A 19,089-nucleotide genomic window follows, 5' to 3' on the forward strand; every position below is an offset into this window, starting at 1 on the left:
AGGGATTTCCAGTTCTTGACTGAGATCCTTTGCACTATGTCAATTTGTAATAGGTCTCAAGGAAGCTAAATGAGGACTCTGTATTTAAATGCCACATTTATTCTTTTCTACAAAAGCTAAATAGCTCTTGAAGTTGCAAAAAGCTTTATTCACAACTTGTGGACTCTAAGCAAAAAAAATTCTTGAATCGGAATAATTGTAATTATGTAATGTAATTACATCGTTCGTTTCCGTAAGTTACCCTTCGGTGTCAGGACCTCAGAGGTTAAGTGACATCTCTTAAGACATTATGAGATACAGGGTTGCTCCTGTCCAGCTCTGCAGAGGGTTTTTTTTTTTTTTGTTTTTTTTTGTGTTTTTTTTGGTAGTACTTCTTAAAGACATCAAGAATGACCGGTCATCTGGCATATGAAATCCTTTAAGAGCGGCGAGTTTGGTGTGTCCTGTTAAGTCAGTGGAATAACTATGAATATCAAAAGATAACTTCAGGGAACAGAGCCAGAGGTCCAGAGGAAAGCAAAAAGGATGATGAGATTTGGAAAACATGGCTCATTAGGAATTGAAATTGTGTAGTCTGGAAAAGAGGACAGAGAAAGGAATAGAAAGGAAATAAGCTTTCCAATAGGTTATCAGAGAGAACGCGATGACAATCTGTTCTTAATGATCACTGGGGATATAAGGGAAGAAACCGTTCCGCTTAGAGCCCGGGAGACTTCGGTCCTACACTGCAGGAAACTTTCTAACTGTGAAAACACTTTCTTGACCTCCAATAAAATTAATGATTCAATGACCCTTGCAGATGGGAGTCAGTTTAAGAATTAGATTAAAACTTCAGTTTCTACCTCTGTCTTACATGCATCTGACATTTTTCAGCTTGAAAAAAAAATTTTTAAGCAGGATTCCTGTATTTTAAAGTTTGGGAATATGATTATTTTGTCTTTTAAATGAGAACTTTCATTCTGAGGTGAAAATGAAAGTGACCTTCAGAAGAGGAAGGAACAAAAAGAATCTACCAATTTTACTAATAATGGAAAGTCCTAGGGGGGAAGGATCTCCGTGTATTTTTCAATTTGCATGAATGGCTGAATCTGTGGATGAGGATTTTCTTCACTAATGAAGCAGGTGACATGCTAATCAAGGCAATGCAAATAACTGTTCAGAAAGCACAGCTGTAACGCTGTGGTCGTAAGACTGTTACGATGACAAATTCTAGCCTTGTCCTCAATTCTACAGCAAATTGGCACAGGGCAGGACAAAGGAGCCCGGATTACAGTCTACATGCTCGTGGCAGGGACTCTCAATAGGACGCGTGTGATGGATACCTCGTTACATAATGGAGTCTTGATTGATAATTTGTCAGGAAAGTCATAATATAGCTCTATATAACAATTCAACTTGTCTCCCAGAATGGGAAATGCTCCTACACACATACTTAGTAGGTTTTTTAAATTGCCCATTGTATTTCTGAACAAGAGAAACTTATTTGGAGTACTTTCCCTTTTACGTTTTCAACATAAGCATCTGAAGACATTGCCATTTGTGTTCTTTGTACTCCTGCAGACCCACTTACAATTTCTCTCCAGGCAGCGATATGATAGCCCCAAGCGAGGTGTTAAAATGATGCCTATGAAGTCTGCCAGTGTCAAAATATCCAAGGCACTGCATTCAGGTAGCTGCTGCTGCAGGCACACGCCATTGGCATAAGCCTAACGATGAACGTTGTGTGGGCTCTTTGTTCTAACTGGAGCCCACGTTGTTTTGAGCGTACATGACGGGACTCTCAAATGCTGTGGTGGAAGTCCAGTCTTAAACTGTGAGTTTCCTGGCTCTGAACAGTTAATAGTGTAACCTTTATGGTTAACGTGGCGTATTTGCTCTTACAAACAGACTGACCCCATGTTGTTAACCTTTCAGCTTGGTCAGTAGAAGATGTTGATATTTGGAGTGAAACCAGGACAAAAACTCCACTAAAGTGAAGCTCCCATTTTAACTGTGAGATAAGTGATAACTTCAAGAGAGGTGCAGTACTTCTGTGTCTAACTTTTTATTTACTACCTTTTCAACCTTCTTCCAGACTAAACATTTTAATTTGAATGTCAAAACCACCCACAAGTAAACTGAATTGTCCCATCCAGTAGGCTAATGTTGATTTGTTTTTAGTAACCAGCAAGGATGCTGGAAAACCCCTCTAAAGATTTCATTTTTCACAAAAAGTACCAAAAACTCCACCAGTTTTGCATCACAAAGTAGTGGTTAAAGTAAAGGTTTGAGTAAAGCAGCATGTCTGTGGTTTTTGTGGGTGGATGCATCTCGGAATGACTCTCAGTCAGTCAGAGGAGAGATCTGCATGTCATCTCTGCATATGACAAGCAAAATCTAGTGACAAATATCTTTCCAATATGAGGCTACATTGTGAGCTACACAACTTTATTACCATCCATAGCAGTTGTCTTGTCAGCACATCGCCTATAAACCCACTTCTTTTCTTTTTTTTTTTTTTTTTTTTTTTTGATCAGAGTTTATAACCAACCAAGATGAACCGAGGAAGGAAAGACAAATATGGAGCAGTGCTCTAAAGGTACGCTCAAACGCCACAGCCAATGTGCTTAGTCATATAGAAATTCAGCTACGTTATGCCTACAGGAGAGGCCACACCAAATAGTCGTATTAGTCCAACTAGCTGACTTTTGGTGTGCTCCAGTGATTATTTAGGATGCTTCTGGACTGCAGTTACATGTGCGAGTGGGACTCTTGGCAACAAAATTATACAAAGCTGGAAGGAAAAATAGGATGGGAACAACTCTTCATCAAATCAAAGTAACAGGAGAGCAAAATAAAGGGGAATTCAAATACAGATGCAGCTGGAATCACAACTAGAAAACTTTACTGAAAGCAAATGAGTGCCAATTGATTTAAACCTTAACAGCTCACAGGAAAATGGACAAAACCTACAGTGGTTTTGTCGAGTGTGTTATGAGTCTGTAGTTGCAGAGTATGGGGCACAGTCACCTGGCTGTGACGCTGCTGGATGCCTTAGCTTCAGCTAGTCTCCCTGCTCAGCTTCTCTTCTTCCCCACGCTCGGTTCTCAGTGGGGAAAAAGGGAAAAGGTTTGTCCCAAGGCAACACGGGAAAAACTTCAGAAATTTCAAAAATAATCACGAGATGGGAAAACCATCCTGTGCCTAGCTGAAGTCACAATCCCAGGATGCATTTATTGTCTGTGTGAAAACAAGCTGACAGCTGGATAAATTGCCTTAAGCCAGGTGCTTCCCCAGGAGCACCACAGAGCAGGAACAGCCTGAATTATTTCAAGTCAGCCTTTTCATCCAGAAGAGCTATCATCCTTCAGAGTCTTCTCTTTAGCTTTCTCTCACCCATTATTCCTCCTCTGCTGTCTGTTCTCACTCTGGCACTCAGTCCTTGATTCTTTTTTTTTTTCCCCTCCTCGCTGTCTCATTTAGGGAATGACTTTGCAGCTCTTGCTTGCACAGAGTACTTCCTTTGCCTGGAAATGGTACTCAGTCCTAAGGGAGAGAGTAGACTCTAAGCCTGTTTACTGGTGTTTTTTGAGACAATGATTTTGTTTTAATCTTCCATCTCTAGCATTAAGTAAATACATAACGCACTGAATGCGAATACAGCAAGCAGTGGAATTTCTGTATCTGCTCCATGAATTTCAATGTGATTCTTAGAAGATTTACATTTCACTTGCATCCATAATACTGTTTTTACACAACAAAGACTGAAACAGAATCTGTTAACTCTATAAGAAACTTACACTTACGAATGACAGGAACAACACCGTGCATATTTAAATTACAGTAAAGAAAATTATATTCCATCAGTGTTAGCATAGCTGAAAGTGGTTTTGTCTCTATCTGCGTACCATTTGAGTCTTCATAGTGATTTAATCACGGGATGATTCATTATGCATAAACCAGAAGAACCATTATAATCAAGCAGCACAACTTACCTGCATGAAACAAACCACAGAGTATCGCCCAGTGATTCCAGTGTCCGATCCTGTAACTGGCGGAAAAACTGCCCCACACTTTCGAGAACAGCTCCTAGTTATGGTAAATTTAGTGCAGACCTTTGTAATATGTCTCAATGACTAACTGCCTTTACTGGTAATTGGTACTTTACTTCTGGGCTTTAGTTTGGATTTCTGCAACCACTGAATCTCATTTTATCGGCACTCTAGTATTGAAGGCCAGCTCTCTGGCTTAGTAGGAGATTTTTGCACAGAGCAATTTGGATTGTGCCCACTTAGATGTAGAGCTGACAAGAGAATTAGGCTATCTAAACGTAAATGCACATCCTGAAAAATCCAGGCTCACTCTGACGATACCCCACAACCTACAGCTACTGTCTGTCTCTGGAAGAAGCTAGGACTAGAGCTGATGAAAACCTCAGGTGTAAAAGCCTTCGTGCAGTACACAGTGACCACGGCATTCGCACGGGGTCTAAAATGAGCAGCGCACAAGTTAGCTGGTGCCCTGAAAAAGGCATGGTTAGAAAACAGGAAAGAATAGTCGGCAGGAAAATGCTGCTGATGGGCTTACCTTAAACATGCTCCCAGATATCCCATCCCACCTGCTATGCCAGGGAGCCTTTCTCCTGAAGGTACGTTTTTGTGCTTGGTAACGAGGGCCCATTCTTTTCTCTAAATTAAGAAATGGGAGGAGGAGTAGAAGGAAATGGTGGTACGCAATGGCTGATTAATGGAAATGCTGGGAAGAGAGACTGAAATGCAGGTTCTTCACAGTGCCTTTGATATCAATGCCATCGTAACTACTCTTCATTTTCTTAGTGGCCCAATGAAGACTTTCTGCACAGAGGCAATGTCAAGAGGAGCAGCACAGAGCACACCCAGGATGTTCAGCCTGCAAGGTGGGAGACGTGGCTTGCACCACCTCAGCTAGGAAAGTCTTTTATTTTCCAAGCGAACGCCCTAACAACTCATCTACATTACAAGTGAGAAATCGCCATCGCAACTTTCTTGTTGTTGTGCTCCACTGGCTACCTCTGAAACGCAAGTGGAAGGGAAGGTTTGGTGTGCCCAAGACTGCCTGAAGGCTCAAGACACACAGGGACCTAAGATGAGACCCTGGGAGCTGCAGGCATGTACCAAGGCACAACGCGAGGTGCCTAGGGAAATATTACCGGAACCGCTGACATGTCTATGGTGTTTCAGCAAATACAGGGTGAACTATCAGCTGAGTGGGGATTCATGTAAGAATTTTCATGATGGGTCAAACCAAATGCCCATGTCAGCCCTCCCTCTGGCAACAAGCAGTAGAAAAAAGAGCTACCAGATCATATGCTGAGACTTGGGAGCCCTTCTGGCTGCTTAATAATTCCCCCAGTTCTAAAATACTTATTTACTGCCATACTTGGGATAAGCTATGTTTTGACAATACCTAGTGCCTCACATCTTGCATGCATTTAAGCCCCTCAATCCCACCTTTCCTGTTAGAGCCAACCAAGCACATATTTTTAGAGAAGAGATGGTGATCAGGCCCATTAAAAATGCAAAGGCATCCAGGATAGCCCTGAGCAGGGCAGTTCTCTAGAAATGTAAATGTTTCAGGCCCAAATCTTGCTTCTGATCATATCTCGTACCTTCCCAATAAATATTTCCACAACCAGATTAGGGAGGATGCCACTTTCTCCTCTTGAAACTGTTCCACTTTACATCTAACAGCATTTTCTGGACTAAAGGGAGGGACAACAGTATTGTTAACACACTCTGCTAGGAAGCAGACCTGAATAAAGTTGCTATTTTAGTGAATATTTAATAAAAATAACTACTGTCTGGAGCAGGCTCTGAAAGTAAGGTCTCTACATCCCAGAGCAGTGTGTTAACAATCTTCTCACTTGGTGGATAATTAAATATTATATGATACAAAGGAGTACACATACAAAAAGCAATGAAAGCACCCCTATATCTCAGGGATATTTGATATCTTGATATTTAGAGCTTTCACCCAGAAAACCTAAGATTAAAATCTTTGGTGTGAATGGGCACTGCACCTGGCTCTCACTTCCTGGATGCTCTAGCACCTAGGCATTTGTGTAGCTCCTCGGTGCTGCTGCTGTGCGTGTTGTGATTTATTAGCTACCGTGCCTCCGGACAGCGCTCCAAGTTGGGAATCCAGCGTGAAGAAAAGCGGCGCAGAGCCTGATGCCTGCTCAGCAGAGGAGACCCCTCTCTCTTCCCAGCACACCGACGAGGTGCCGCAGGAGCGCTCTGTTCCCCATGATACCTGCTGTGGCTCCTGTACACAACCACCCGCCTCTTCCCATCCACTCGCTAGAAAGCCGAGAGCCTGAACTCACAGCTTGAGTTGGTGCGTACAGGTAATAACTGAAATGCTCACGTTTGTTGTTACCTCAGTCCTTTTGTGGAGCTAATCCTCAGTCTAGGCTTTTTCTGGGTCTGGTACTTGGTCTTACAGGACAGCAGGGCAAAGCCTTGCTCCTTACCCCATCCTCGTCCTAATTCTGAGCGATTTGAATTGTAAAGCGAAAGGGAAGATTACATGCTTGTAAAATACCCATCGTGCTAACCTTAATGTCTCTCACAGCCTCTCTCTTTAGGAGAGCAGGGCTACCTCAGCCTATGCCAAAACAAATTGTATAAAGTGGAACAATAAATAGGCAGAACATTAAATTTTCCTGAACCAAATAAGCAGAGGTGGCGCATGAAATCGTGCAGCAGCAAGCTGGGCAGCCAGAGTGAATCAGGAGAACCAGTGACAACATGGAGGAGGAAAGCCCTTTTGGCAGTGCGCCCCGATCAGGAAGAATGCCTCTCGCATGCATTCCAGCAGCATCCTACCCACCCGTCCTGACAAAACCTTTCACTCAATAATGAATAACAGTGGGAAGCCTATGACCAAAGTGCTTCATCTGGCGGCTCAGCTGTCTCATCTGGGGTGAATATTAAACACGCTATCTGAAAACGAACTGCTCTTGAGTTTCTCTAGTTACCACATTTTGGCTTGCGTGGGTTAGACGCGTGATTGAAGTGTATCATGTATGAATAGGAAGTATGTATGATGCATAATCAAATATTAATAGGAGAGAAATACAAAGTTGTCCTCCCCAGAAAGGAGAAGCACCTGTTTTCAGTTCTAAATGTACTATGAATACACAGGTCAGCTGCTAATAAGAACCAAGGGCAGGAGAGGATATGGCCCCTTCAGAAGCTACCCCAGTACACAAGCCATTACATTCCCCTTCTCTATTTGTAGGTTAAATTCAGCTGCCTTCCCCTGCTGAATTGCTTATGCTATGCACAGCTGCTGACCTGACTGTTAACCTTTGTACATCATGTTTACTGTAAGTGCAGGATGACTGATGTCTATAAATTATTGTACTTATGTTACCTTCATCCATTATTACGTGGTCTTTGGAACATGCTTCATTTTTAACTCAAAATCAACCCATTAATCCTGCTTAAATTAATATATGACAGTCTTCTAGCAGGTATATTGATAAGTGTGCATAAGCATTAAGATACATTATGAAAGAAGAGGGCCTTTTCTGTTCTGTTCTTGCTACTGAAATGCCAGGCCTGGCTTACACGGGACGGTGAAGCCGTAACGCTGCAGGGCTGTCCCTCCGCAACAACGCTGACTGTAAAGGTTAAGCCTGCCACAGACTATTGTACCCAGCGGCCCTGCTTGGCTGGTCTTTGCAGTCTAATTGCCGCTGACCCTGTGACAATGAGGTAATGTCTCTGACTCTTGGGTCAGATAAATACTACTCATTTTAGAACCACCAGACACGTTACTGAAAAACAGCTAGGAAACAACTGAAAGTCCCATGATCAGTAGAATATAAACTCTACTTACAACTATTACTCCAGTCCTTAATCTGAATGCCCACGTTTTTTTCCACCTGATGTTCATTAACATATGTATCGAGTCACAGAACCTGGTCAGCCTTCTGCTAGGGATGCTTCACCTTTCTCACGTTTTGCTTTGGATGGACTCAGACCGTACGCGTTCACTGTAATTAAGAGAGAAAGGTCAGAAAACTGTCAGGAAAATCCACTATGAGCGGAAAGATATAATACTTAAGAAACAACACAGCTGAAGATTATTCACAAAGAGATTTTTAAATCCCGATGACTTTTGGACTGTGTGCTGCTTAAACCACCAAAAAAAGCAAGATGCGAGTTTAAGCAAGAACTGTTTCTCGGTTTGTTTTCTCACAGGGATTAACAACTAGCAACCCGCACCGAAGTTACAGGGAGCTGTCGAGGCGCCGCTGGAACCCAGCAATGAAGTCCTGGCCTCGCTAGGCTGCTGGCACTGTTCCTATCGATGCCAGCCTGGCCACGGTGCCCTCCCTCCACCCACCTCCGCTCTGTGATAACCAGCATCTTTGAAGATCAGTGATGGAGTAACGCCACAACAGCGATGACTCTGCATCCCTTTTGAAACTAAGGGTAGTACCGGTTTGAAAAAGGAGAGCTTTAGCGTTGTGAGCACAGGCCTGAGATGGGAGACTACAGTGGCAACACCAGCCCTCGGTCCATGTACAACCTGGTGCCATCTAAAGCCTCACCGTGCAGCTGATCTCTGTGTCCCTGTTTGCAAAGAGGTCACTCCGCTCGCAAAGCAAGACAGGGAAGGTGAATTGCACTGAAAGTGAAAAGCTGTTTTTCTAGAAGAGTAAAGCAGCATTTCCTAAGCAGCTTTATCTTCCCAACAGAATTATTCACACCTATTTCCTCATTACACTGGTGCCACACCGGCACGACTGCACTGCTTCCTGTTCCGCAAGTACGCTCAAGCCCTTTCTGTGTCCTCAGGTTGGCAAAAGTTGGGAAGAAGACAAACCCTACTAGAGAAGCATACAATCTATGCATTATTTTATAGTTTTAAATTAGAACGTTCGTAGAATAAAACAAAAAATACTTAGAAAAATAAATCCAGAATAACTTTAAAAAAATCTTCTTCTTTTCACTGATACATTCTTATTTTACATAAAGTAAACACAATGTTGCTGGCTGGATTTGCTACTCTTCAGACTTTCTACTTGCTTATCTACTTTTGTTGCAGCTTTGATTTTAAGAATTTTGGAACTATGTTTTAAGATCTTGAAAGATACTGTGATTAAAAACACTTACGCTGTTCCTTACCTTATATTTACAACAATTTTGGAATTTAAGTATTTGATTTAAATGGTTAATCAGGGTTTCCCTTACCTCGACACACTGTTCCCTTTGTGCGCACTGTGACATTCCACACAGAGTTCAAAAGCTGCAGGATGGCTTTTTTCTTTCCTTCATGTTAATTTGCAGATCATATTTAAAATTAGCTTGTTTCTTCCACTCTAGCCATAACTCAGCAGCATTAATTTGCTTTGATCTGACATTTTGCATATAAGCTTCATAAAAGCTATTTAAATAGGAAACAGTCAGGTATTTTGTAGACCTTCTCTGACCTTCTCCTGTATTCCTGTACTACCAAGAATCTTTTTTGCACTTTTTTTGGTGGGAAAGGAGAATCTCGACTTAGGATGCAAGGATATAAACTTTTGCTATATTTCTGCACATTATCACCTCTCTACACTAGCACTATTGTTATTGGGGGCTGTCTCTTGCACTAGCAAAAAAATTTCCAATACAATGATGCGCAACTGACTCACTTTTTGTGCATTTAATAGACTTTTATCAGTTTGTCTTCTACAGAAGCCAATGGCTCTAGAGGAGATTTATGTTCTCGTGCACTCATCAAGTATTTTTTGTTCTGTTTTTCTACCATTGTTGACTATTAGTTATTTCTTTGGTTGGAAAGATGGTGGGTTACCCACACAGACGCTGGTGTTGAACTTCAAAGTACGAGCTGGAGCAAATATGTGCTAGTTCTGCTTTTCATCCTCGCAGGTAAGCCTCTATTGCAGGAGTTGCCAATTCTAGTCCCAAAAACCTGTGTACTCTAAAAATCTGACTATCAAATGGAAGGACTAGTGCAAATAAATTTAAATGCATTTGGAAAAGTCATTGATACCCGTAGTGACTATTTGCTGAAAGCAAATTGAAACGACATTTTAGAAGAAGGCTTTAAAATAAGAAGCCTCATGTAGCACTAAACTTCCTTTTCCCCATTAGGCATTTAACACCTTTTCTCCAAAAGCAGCTTTCTTAAATATAAGTTTTAATTGCCTATAGTACCAGGAAAAAAAGAATCAAAATGAATGCAGCCTTACCAGCTCTATTACTTCTGCATTCATTTATTGATAGGTCAAATATGTTTTTATGTATACCAATGCAACACTAAGTAGCAAGTTTAGAAACTTGCCAACCCTCAAAAGCTCCTACTACCTACCGAGACCAAGCAGGATGCAAGAAGGAACTCCCAGGATCAGCCACCTCCAGGTTCTTCATTCATAAATCTGACACGGGAAACCTGCCCATGCGAAAAATAGCTTTAGTACTCTGATAATTATTTCGAATGTGAAAGAGACAGTGACAATTTCTTCAAAACCCCTTGACATCCCAATGATGTGAAAATACTTAAATGGCAGAAAATGAGTGTGCTGGTTCCTTCATTTGATTCTCATTAAAGATATCATCAACTTCTTCCTTATTACTGGAAGAAACACGAACACATTTAAACTACACTACTACTGTTTTTAAAAAGCTATAGTTTCAAATGCATTTGCTATACACTCTCAATGTAAGAGGAGGTTTAAGCGAGGCATCAGTATACATTATGCGTATGATTTTTTTTAAAGCTGAAACAACTTTTTTGTAGCATTATATTGAGGAGATAAAACACCTACAGCAGGTAAGGGGGCAATGAATTCAGAATGCTGCCAGGCTTCTTTCTTAAAGAAAACAGGACACTGAGCAAGCAAAGGTGCTAAATTACAAATTTCTGCTGAACCAAGCTAATGCATCAATTGGGGCAGAATAAGCATCTATGACCAGCACAGATTGTAACTAATGGATGTCAATGCATCAGCCACAACACTTTAGTCGTAAATCCCCCACCAGGTTGGAAGCATATAAACCCTACTATCTCGCAGTGTTAGGACTCAGTCTGGAAAATCACATAGTCTTTGCCTAGCCGGAGTCAAGTGGAGCAGGTAGATGTCTAAGTAAATGCAATTCTGCGCTGCTATGCAATAAGCTGCAGGATAACGGCCTAAGAAACTGGCCTTTTTTATACGTAAGTTAAAAACTTTTAAGTAAAATAGAAATACAGAATATTAAGTATTTAAGCATGAATATTCGTTTCTGACAAGTGGAATCCTAACCGAAGGCTTTTTTTCTCTTTAATTGTGGGAAGCAAAACTTCGCGGCGTAATTGTAAGGATAATATCTGAATATTGTGCAAGAGCATGCCCAGGCCTCTTCGGGAAGATCGAGGCCTCGCGCGTCGGCCTGCTTTAAAGCCTGCTGCACCTCTGGAGACCCGCGGGGAAGGAGCCCGGGGCGCAGTGGAGGCTTTCGGGGTGTTTCACCTCAAAATGAACGCTAAAGCAACAGCCGCGTTTGAGAAGCGGGTTTCTGTGTAAGGTAAAACGGTGGCTACCTGCTGCGTTAGTGGATTGCTGTTTTTTTTCCGTTTTTCGCCCTCTTTTCACCCAAGACAGCCTGCTCAGGGGCGGCCGTCGGAAACCCGCCCGACACCGCGGCCTGCACACGCGCTCCGGGCGCGGTTAGCCCCGTCCGGCCGCTGCGTGTCCGTCCCCCCCCCACACACACACACACACACACCCGAGAGGGCGGCATTTGTCCCCCGCTGTGGCGTTTCCCGCCGGGGGCGGCGGGCGCGGCGCTCCCGGCCCGGGCAGGCCGCCGCCGCGGGGCCGGGCCCGGCCTGGAAAGCCCCGCCAGGCGCGGGGGGCGGGGGGCAGGAAGGCCGCGGCCCGGGCCGGCCCCGCGGCGGGGGAGGCGCTGGCCGGCGGCCCGGTTGGTGACGCGCCTTGGCGGCCCGCCCGGCCCCGTGCGACTCGCCCCCGCGCCGCCGCCGCCCGCCCGCCAACGGCCGCCCGCCAACGGCCGCGCCGGACCCGCCGCGAGGGCGGGGCCGGCGCGCGACCCCCCCCCGCCGCCGCCCCTCCCCCGCCGCGGCCCGCGCGTGCGGCAACGCACGTCCCGCCGGGGGGGGGGGGGGGAGCGGCCGCCTCAGGGAGCCGCTTCCCGCCCGCGCTGTGGCGGGGCCGCGTCGTCTGTGCCCTCGGGCCTGGCCTCGTGCTTAGAGCCCGCGGGATCCCCCCCCCCCCCCCGGAGCGCTGTGCTGCCCTTCTGGAAATTACCCCCCCTTCAATAAACGGTGTGTTTTGCCCCAGGAGTGGTCGTGGCGGTTGTCCGTGACCCAACCCACGCAATGGCGTTGGGCGCTGCGGACCCGGCGCCCCTTGATGCCGCACGGTGCTGTGTTGCCTTGGAGGGGCTGCGTGGCCCCTGCGCGGGGCCGCTCCCTGACCCTGCCTTAACGGCGGGGCCGATACTACGCTTAACTCGGCCCCCGCCGGCAGCCGGAGGCCTGGCGCCTGCCTGGCCGCGTGACGCGACGCGACTAAAGACGATACAACATGAGGCGACATGACACGACACGACGCGCGGCGGTCACCTGCCGCACCCCGGCCTCCGGCTCCGCCGCCCCGCTTCTGGGGCCCGCCGCCGCTTTCCGAATGTCTGCTTGGAGAAGCTATAAGCCGAGGCTGGTAACCTGTCCAAATTTTGGTCGATTTGTCCTTGAAACGGCAGAGCTCTCCCTTCCCTCCCCAGCCAGATTTCAAGTTACCATCCCAAAGCGTGGTGGCATTACACCTCCCCCCTCCCCCCCCCCCGAAAACATTTCTGGAATTATTTAACAGGGATAAAAGATTTCCTCCTCCTATTTTGTGGTTGAAAGAAACAGGCTTTTCAAAGTTATAAGCAACTTAAAGCAGGATTTTTGCTGTGGAAAGTGTTGGGCAACCTTTAAGGTCGGCATACCGGTCCTAGCTGGAATATTCATACCAGCCCTAGCTGGAATATTCATGGAAATACTAAGGGCAGGGTGGCGTGCTAAGGATGTGCGCTGGGGATTGAGGTAAATGTCTGGAAGGAAAGTTCAGTCTGGGTGGTTTCTGTGTCATGAGGACTCTTAACAACAGGCGCCATCTAAGCAACTGCACAGATAGTGAGCAGCGAGGTCAGAGTCCACTGCAGAACACCTCTGCTGTGGGAGCAATGCTTGCGCGATCGCTGCGTCTACGCGTGTGCTTTTCAGGTAACTTTGGGCTGATACCGGCCAGATTTCACAAGGCCGTCATCATCTAAACTGCAGAATTACATCCCAGTAGAACAGGTGGCTAAAAGACAAGGGAGATACGGCCGTCCCAACAGTGAAAGAAGCAGCAGCGTTACAGTATCATTATAGTATAGCATTATATTACCTTATAGGCGTGAGGATATTCGTGTGAGAGAGGGAGGGAAAGAAGGAGCAGGTGACCTCGAAGTGCTTACCTGCGTGAAGAGCTTGGGAACCACGCTCGCGCAGCCAGGTTTCCTGGGTTCAGAAGAGGACAGACTGCATTAGTGCCAGGGTTCACCCACCTGCTCGCCAGAAAACAGAAAAAAATGCATTTAATAAAAAACATAGAGCATGTGTTTAAAGCTGAAGGCTCATACTCCACCGAAAACTGTGTTTGAGTAACCCCACTGCCCTGAAAAATAGGTTAAATTGATCTTGGGCATAATACTGACTGAGAGCAGCGGAATTACCACAGAGAATTAGACCGAGTTGAACCTGCATAAGCGCCAAACTGCGTAAAATTGTAGGGTAAGTGTTAGCTTGAATTTGTGAGCCTTAATTTTGCTGGAGCTGCTTGAGTAGAGGAGAGTGTTAACAGAGGGCTTTGCTGGGACGTGTGGCTGCAGGCTGCCAGGGCAGGCGCGCAGCAGCCCTCCCCATCACGTACGGCTGGGCTAACCGGAGAGGGGTACCGGCACGGACGGCAGCGCTGGGCGTTTGCCGAAGGTCTCACAAAGCCACGGCAACAGCAGTCGCACTGGGGATCTCCCAGTATTCTGCTAAAATTGCTTCTTAAAGCTAACATGGGTGTATACGTGTGTTTCCGTCCGTGTTTCATTGCTATGGTTGGCTATCAGTTGCCGTTCAGCGTCTCTTCTCGTCTGGACGAAGCCGTCAGAGAACAAGTTCACAGAGACCAGCTCTGGGCTGGCCTGGAGGCCAGGCAGGCAGGTCTGCAAATATATTGCACTCTGAGTATGATGGAGGAGATATATCTTGCCTTTATACAACCGTGTCTTTTGGTACAACAGATACAGCCACTTCTCTGTGTCCAGCTATGGAGAATCTTCTTGTCTGGGAAAAGTTGCACCCTTCAAAAGTCTGTCTTGTAGCAAACCTCATATGTCTGATTCAAAATTGCATGCCCTGTATTATTAGTGTGCCTCATGTGCCAAAATAAATCTGACAGGCAATTGGCTTGCTAATAAGAGCAATTAAGCAGTATGGAGGGGAGAGGTTAGTTTTATCAGAATTTATTTGTAAAATTGCAGAATATTTTATGATGCTTGTTTAATGCTAATGAGATGACTGATACTTTTGTAGAGGAAAGCCATGGAAATCTTTTTGTTGTTTCTTGGCTCAAAAAACAAACTATCTTTTCAGTGTGATGGAATTCATTTGGCTCCTCCTATTTCATTATTCACTATAATTTACGTTGTGAACCGTTCACCTCGGAGACCTCTGTGTGGCTGCTCCCCCCTAGGAACCTCTCCAGTGGGGCAGATGAAGGATACAGCAAAGCCATTCAAAATACAGCTGTTTCTTAAGAAGGCAGTGAAAAATCCATCAAGATCAGAGAAAAAAATGTCCATTCTGCTCGACCTATAAAGTCTGCAAATGCTGTAGCTCCGTATTTGCAATTGTCCCCAGAGTAGTGGGGAAGTTGTATGAGGTGTTGAGGTGCCACAGAAATATTTATTTGATTTCTACACTGACTGGTGCTCTGCTCCTCAGGAATAGGGCCTCTAGGCCTGATTTGGGTCTTTTCCTGCCATCTTCTGAGAGCTGTATGTTGATGAAATTTTATAGGGACATCAGCAAGTTATTTCTTGGGCATCATTTCCACTAAAAGAAAACGTGTTGCTGGGAGTATTATACTTGGATATTAATTTGGAGATAATTTTGAAGAGACAGGGCACCCATAAGGTGTTATTGCGTCATTTCTGCGCAGCAGTTGAGAAATGGGAGGAACTGGTGAAATAAAGCATAGACTACAGTTCTTGTAAAACTTTCTGTGAAGTAAATTGTAAACAAATGGTATGAATTCTTGAGGCCTTGGAGAAGGGCAACAAGAAAAAAAAAGGACCTTGTGCAGGTCATGGACTTACCAGGGAGCACAGCATGAAGAGGACGACAAAACTACTGTTGGCATGACCACATCAATATTGACCTACATGGAAAAAGGGAAAGGAGAGTGAGACAGCCTTTATACGAAAGGAAGCAGAGAAACCAGGGGAGAGAGAGGCAGGCAGCCATGTGGATTAGGGTTAGGTTGTTTTTCAGGAAAAGAAAACTTCATCTAGTGAGAATCATAAAAGGTTGTGAAATCCAAGAGTCTAAGATTGGAAGGGCTTTGATAAATATTAACTGGGTTGCACGCTTTTAAAGGCTGAATAAAAGGCTCTTGGTAAGGTCCTGAAGGAAGTCAGTAAGAGCCTCTGCAGAGATTTAAATGGCCTTAGGTCAGGTCTTCAGCGAGTGCTTTGCAAAAGGCTACTCGTTTGGTGATTAGACTAGTGGCTGGAACCGGGGATCAAATGTTCCTGTGTGCACACGTTAGCTAAGGACTTGCGTAGCAGTGTTAAACATGAGCTTTCTGCTCTAATGAGAGGGTAATGGCAGGCGAGCTCATGGTGCCTTTGAAGACGCTCTGCCCGCAGGACGTGCCGAGATGCTCGGAGGTGGATCCTGCTGCAGAGGAGGCGGCGAGGCTCCGCGCAGGCTTGGAAGAGGTCGGCAAGCTCCGGGCGCCCGCGAGGGAGACGGGCCGGAGGAGGCCCTCGCCAAGGCCAGCAAGGAGAGCTGCTTCAGCTCACCTCTATAAATAAAAGTTCTGTCAGTTACATTTTTGCACTTTGCCCCCTCTCCACAATTTATCGTTTGCACGATAGCCCTTCTCGCTTGTCTTCCCCGCAGCATTGATCTCGCAGCAGGCGACGATTATCTCGGGGCAGCTCTCCGTTCCTTTGACATCCCTTAATTAAACTATGACATTTGCTAAGTATGGAAGAGAAAAATACTGGAGGACCCCCCACACACACTCTGCATTCTCATTAGACCACTGTATTTATGAGACTTTGGGTGCCACATAGGAGAGTGGTAAAAAGGGTGTTCTTAATGAGCTTTAGTAAAGGTGCCCTTGATTTTAGTTTGTCCCTAATTGTATGAGCTTTGATCTTGATTTCTTCAAGAGAAATCTTACTGCATAGTTAGATACCTAACTGACAAATCTTAGCAATTTTTCTTTGGCGTGCATTACAAATTCTGGGCCAGTTTCTAAGAGAGGAAAAAAGTTTATGGTTCCAGTGAAAGTTTCGCTGAATAACATATTCAGGATTTGGCCCGATATCTGTCTGCAAATAGGTTCTGCGTAATGAAGAAAGCATGCTCAAGTGATACGTAACCGATGCACTGAGACGGATGAAGTCAAATGCTAAATCAACGGATGTGTTTCACGCTTAGCTATCATGTGCCGTGGTGAGGAATGCTTTAGAAACACGTAGATGAGGCTGAGGGTTATTTCACCACTATGTAGCAATACAAACCCATCTGATGGGTTATCGGACAGTTCACTCTCCTTCACGTTGTGCTTCCAGTAAGACCAGAAATCTCTCGGAGGTGTCCTGCTTTCGTCACTTGGAGAAGTGTGTGTTTGTCTGCTTTTCACCCCCGATTCAAAGCTAGTGCTGAGCCTGGCTTAGGAGACAGCTGCAATATGTTTTTAGTGACATGAATCACTGAGCATTTTTCATATTAGTAAAGCTATCAAACAAGATACAAACACAAGGCCATTCTGAAGTTGTGCTTGAATTAATCTTAGCATTTTGCTAGCTTGACAAATCCGGACACAGGGGCCTCTGAAGTCCTTGGAAGGGTGGGGTATGGCTGCAGCAAATAAAATGCCTTCATTTTGTTCAGGAGACATCAAGCGTAGAGGCTTTTCCTTTTCAGACCATGTCTCTATAGCTAAGGTTGGCAGTAATGAAGCTAATTTGAACAAGGCTGAGCTCTCTGAGTGGAGAGACTTCGCTTCAGCAAGAAGTCAGGCACTTACTCATAGGCTTAATGAGTATGGGGGTAGCTGGCATCAAGACAATCCCAGAGTATAATCTATAGTATTAAAGCAACTATACTTAGGCTGTGAACCTTCCTGTCTCCAGCGAGAGCACAGGATAAACATGCTGAGACCTCTTTGGTACCCTGCCACAAGTTCCCTTCTCCAGTGCCTTTTTATCTTCCCTTCTTTCACTTTGAAAAATTGCGACGTTAACATACATGCAAGTATGCCTCCTGAAGCCTTAATGGCGCTCAGCTTTAGACCCAGATGCTTGATTAAGGTTTGCAATGAAGACATGCCTTCACTTCGCCCATCAACATGTAGGACACTTGAGCAATTGAATATGTCAATGACTTGTTGCTGCTACTGAACTAGGTTGAATTTAATCAACAGCCATGGAGATTACCCAATTGACGGAGCTGTCCTGGTCAGTTCTGAGCATTTATGGAGGTCACAGGTGGAGGAGGGTGCTAATTCAAACTCTAGTTCTTCTCTGGTAATACATTTACAAAAGACAGGGACAATAAGCCTAAAGCTTCAAATATTCTCTCAGATAAAGCTCCAACATAGTGAAAGTTGGTTGCAATTCTCCCATTTGGCATGTGCCTGCTCTTTATTAACCATGACTCAGTGGAAAACCTCATTTTTATCGGTGTGAGTTAGAGTTATTAGGGGCAGGTCTGCTATTGAAGGTAACATCCTGTTGCAAGGTACACATCTAACCTTTAGAGATGCTGTGAAAGCAGTTTTGTCCCATTCTCTTCTAGATGTTTATTTGCTCCTTTTCCCCCCCCCCCTTTAGCTATCTGCTGATTATTATTCTTAAATTACTCAAGGAATAAATCACTGCCCCATGAAAAATACACAATCAAGCAGATAAGTCTTGCATTTCACCCTTGTCTCTCTCCCTCCCACACATGACTTTGCATGTGAAGCTTTAAGACCTGTATGCCCTATATTTTTTCACTCTAATGCTGCAATTAATCACATTACATAACCAGCCTACTGCTGTTTCTAATTAAATTTTTCGGGGGGGGGGGGGAAGGCAGCCCTGCATTTAAATAACGTGGAGGGTCTGTCTTGAAATGACAATGCCAGGAAACGCAGGGGGAAGGCTGGCTCCATCCTCCTCTCTCCCCCGTGCGCCGCGCCACGGCAGCGCCTGCCGCGCGTTATGTAACAGCCCACACTCGCTGTGACTCACGCACACTTACCTCACCGCGGCACCCGCTAAAAATAGGCTTTCATTCTTAACTCCGCAGCGCCGGCCTCGGCCCCGCTCCGAGAAGACCCTGGGCAGGATTAAAATAGAGCGAGATTCGTGCTTCGTTTCCGACTAGAAACGCCTGAAATACACCCTTACACAACGGCTATTTGTTTGTCTGTCATTTCAGCATCCCAGATCACGCTGGATGCTCGCAGAGGCGGATAAAATCGGATCCTTTCCCGACGCTGTTTGCAGGCTGATTCCGGCCGGGATGCCCCGGGAGGAGGAGGGGGGCGGCGGGCGAGACGAGGGGCGCAGGGCTCCGCTCCCCTCCTGCCTGCCGGCGTCGCGGCCGGTGGCCGGGGCTGCTCTCGCACGTGCGTCCTCTCGCCCCTGGGGCTTGCAGGGCTCTTGGTCGCTCAAGCGCTCCGCTTCCCTTTTAGGATGAAGCCACTTTCTAGCTGTCACAGTTGCTGCAGAATGACGGGAAGTGTTACCGAAGTGCTGGCTAGAGTCTCCAAAGTCGGGAAGCAAATAAAGTCCCAGAGGAATT

The 19,089-nt window shown here is 45.5% G+C and overlaps 2 long non-coding RNA genes across 4 annotated transcripts; one reads left to right on the top strand and one right to left on the bottom strand.

Annotated features, from left to right (window-relative positions):
* Positions 1–581: 581 nt before the first annotated feature.
* Positions 582–18,844, bottom strand: LOC112989475 (uncharacterized). 3 transcript variants are annotated; one of them, XR_010391310.1, is made up of 7 exons: positions 18,544–18,844; positions 15,381–15,442; positions 13,485–13,574; positions 10,348–10,428; positions 7,864–8,020; positions 4,567–4,667; positions 582–3,525 (listed from the first exon to the last, which is right to left on the bottom strand). It is a non-coding gene; the product is annotated as an uncharacterized LOC112989475 (long non-coding RNA). The 3 variants fall into 3 exon arrangements; XR_003260834.2 differs by lacking the exon at positions 4,567–4,667 and having other exon boundaries at positions 18,544–18,839; XR_003260835.2 differs by lacking the exons at positions 4,567–4,667; positions 15,381–15,442 and having other exon boundaries at positions 18,544–18,838.
* Positions 4,819–9,565, top strand: LOC112989484 (uncharacterized). The gene is made up of 2 exons (XR_010391312.1): positions 4,819–6,364; positions 8,229–9,565. It is a non-coding gene; the product is annotated as an uncharacterized LOC112989484 (long non-coding RNA).
* Positions 18,845–19,089: the final 245 nt, after the last annotated feature.

The sequence above is a fragment of the Dromaius novaehollandiae genome, chromosome 12, assembly GCF_036370855.1.
Source record: "Dromaius novaehollandiae isolate bDroNov1 chromosome 12, bDroNov1.hap1, whole genome shotgun sequence".
NCBI classification, from domain to species: domain Eukaryota; kingdom Metazoa; phylum Chordata; class Aves; order Casuariiformes; family Dromaiidae; genus Dromaius; species Dromaius novaehollandiae.